The sequence below is a fragment of the Colobus angolensis genome, unplaced genomic scaffold (assembly GCF_000951035.1).
Source record: "Colobus angolensis palliatus isolate OR3802 unplaced genomic scaffold, Cang.pa_1.0 Scaffold126, whole genome shotgun sequence".
Classification (NCBI taxonomy): domain Eukaryota; kingdom Metazoa; phylum Chordata; class Mammalia; order Primates; family Cercopithecidae; genus Colobus; species Colobus angolensis.
The window spans coordinates 6,550,835-6,553,815 of record NW_012113808.1 but is presented as its reverse complement, the minus strand read 5'-3'; the positions used below and the strand labels follow the sequence as shown (position 1 = coordinate 6,553,815).

Below are 2,981 nucleotides of genomic sequence, written 5' to 3'. Positions count from 1 at the left end.
TTCTTTTTTTTATTATACTTTAAGTTCTAGGGTACATGTGCACAACGTGCAGGTTTGTTACATATGTATACATGTGTCATGTTGGTGTGCTGCACCCATTAACTAGTCATTTACATGAGGTATATCTCCTAATGCTATCCCTCCCCCCTCCTCACAATAGGCCCCTATGTGTGATGTTCCCCTTCCTGTGTCCAAGTGTTCTCATTGTTCAATTCCCACCTATGAGTGAGAATATGTGGTGTTTGGTTTTCTGTTCTTGGATAGTTTGCTGAGAATGATGGTTTCCAGCTGCATCCATGTCCCTACAAAGGACTCAAATTCATCCTTTTTTATGACTGCATAGTATTCCATGGTGTATATGTGCCACATTTTCTTAATCCAGTCTGTCACTGATGGACATTTGGGTTGATTCCAAGTCTTTGTTATTGTGAATAGTGCTGCAATAAACATACATGTGCATGTGTCTTTATAGCAGCATGATTTATAATCCTTTGGGTATATACCCAGTAATGGGATGGCTGGGTAAAATGGTATTTCTAGTTCTAGATCCTTGAGGAATTGCCACACTGTTTTCCACAATGATTGAACCAGTTTACAGTCCCACCAACAGTGTAAAAGTGTTCCTATTTCTCCACATCCTCTCCAGCACCTGTTGTTTCCTGACTTTTTAATGATTATCATTCAAGACATAGGCATGGGCAAGGACTTCACATCTAAAACACCAAAAGTGATGGCAACAAAAGCCACAATTGACAAATGGGATCTAATTAAACTAAAGACCTTCTGCACAGCAAAAGAAACTACCATCAGAGTGAACAGGCAACCTACAGAATGGGAGAAAATTCTTGCAATCTACTCATCTGACAAAGGGCTAATATCCAGAACCTACAAAGAACTCAAACAAATTTACAAGAAAAAAACAAACAACCCCATGAAAAAGTGGGCAAGACATTCATACAGCCAACAGACACATGAAAAAATGCTCATCACTTGCCATCAGAGAAATGCAAACCAAAACCACAATGAGATACCATCTCAAAACCACAATGAGATACCATCTCAAAACCACAATGAGATACCAGTTAGAATGCTTCAATTATTGAATAAATTTATTGATCACTTCTTTCAAGTTATTTGTCTGCACCTCTCAGGTCATGATTTCCAAATCTTCTTCTGGATTTGTCGGACCTGTTGGTGCTGAATATAAGAGGTCTTCCGTATCTGATTGTTGCGTTTTTTAGTAAAACCAACACAGAACAGATTAAACAAGTAGCCATCATTAGTCTTGACATCGACATGAGTTTCAATCATTGTCTGCCATTTTTTGACCATGGAACACATTTTGTCATGGGTAAGATCCATGCCATGGAAGTTAGTCAGGCAGTTTTTGCCCTGAACATCTTCAGTAATCATCTTGAATTTTCTAAATACAGCTTCATCATTCTGCAAATCAGCTTGACTCACTTCAAACAGATGACCCTTGAGGCCATCAGATATAATTTTGGTTCCTTGGGTCCTGGTGATTAGTGTCCTTCCAATATTTCTTATATTAAACATAGCAGGTGCTTTCACATCATAGCAATCTTTCTTAGAAAATGGATCAACCACCTTCTTCTTGGCTCCCTTTTTGCCACCTTTAGTAAGACACTTGTTCTTGCCAACCACCATGGTGCTACTCAGAAAGCCAAAATGGCTCTACTTTCTTTTTGTAGGTTTCCTATTAGTCAGATGTTGAACTTCCTTTATTGGTCTGCCATACAGTTCATTTAATTTCCTTAAAGATAATCCCTGTATTTTGTGTGGTTTTGCTTGTTTGTTTGCACAAGTTGAGGGGGCGAAATGCCTCAATGTTACTGTTTAGTGTGGGGAGTGAGGGAGATGTTGACTGTTCCATATATATTCCAATGATCGCCTCTGTTTATAACCCCACATGCCACTTCACCCTCCATTATGCCTGATGTCTTCAGTTCCTATGCCTCCTTTTAGCTTTGAATTTAACTTGACATAACGCAAGTTTTCTCCTTAGTAGTAGCCCCTCCTTTCCTCTACTTCACCAGGTATCACCATTTCACCTATTTTCTATCTTCAAGAAATTTGCTGAAATTTCTCATTCTCTTCATTATAGAGAGATAACTTTTTATTATTATTTTACTATTATTTTGGAGGATCTTTCAGAAAGAGGAGATACATCTACATATAATCTGTATGCTCAGTCTTCCATCTTTACTCACAAGCTCAACTTTTATTTCTTTACCTGTTTGCCCTCTCTAGAGCAGTAAGCAAAGAGCAGCAACGTAGTATTTTCCTCTTTAATTTTTGGGGCATAACACACACATGGCTAACCATCATTCCCTAAATGTTTGCTGAATTTCACAGATTTGCCTAGTGCAGGTCAGGTGAGTGGCTCATCCCTGTAATCCCAGCAATCTCCACTTTGGGAGGCTGAGGCGGGTGGATCACTAGAGAGCAGGAGTTTGAGACCAGCCTGACCAACATGGTGAAACCCCATCTCTAATAAAAATACAAAACTCAGCCAAGTATGGTGGTGCACGCCTGTGGTCCTGGCTACTCAAGAGGCTTAGGCTGGAGAATTGCTTGAACTCAGGAGGCAGAGGTTGCAGTGAGCTGACATCATGTCACTGCACTCCAGCCTGAGCAATAGGGAAAGAGTTTCTCAAAAAAAAGAAAAAGAAAAAAAACGAATTGCCTAGAGCATATTATGCATGCTCAGTCACCCTGAGATAATTGCCAAGTCCTTAAGGAGACCTATAAGGATATCCCTATAATAACCAGAGTCTCCAAATTTTTTTTAAATGATAAAATTTCAACAATTGCATTGAGGAGGACCACATAAGTGAACATTTAAAATGTAGAGGATCCTGACCACCGAGACCGCGTCCGCCCCGCGAGCACAGAGCCTCGCCTTCGCCGCTCCGCCGCCCGTTCACACCCGCCGCCAGCTCACCATGGATGATGATATC

The 2,981-nt window shown here is 40.3% G+C and overlaps 1 pseudogene across 1 annotated transcript; it reads right to left on the bottom strand.

The window, feature by feature from the left end:
* Positions 1-1,107: 1,107 nt before the first annotated feature.
* On the bottom strand, positions 1,108-1,684 carry LOC105505524 (annotated as a pseudogene). Its single transcript, XR_001000761.1, has one exon. The product of XR_001000761.1 is annotated as a 40S ribosomal protein S3a-like (transcript).
* Positions 1,685-2,981: the final 1,297 nt, after the last annotated feature.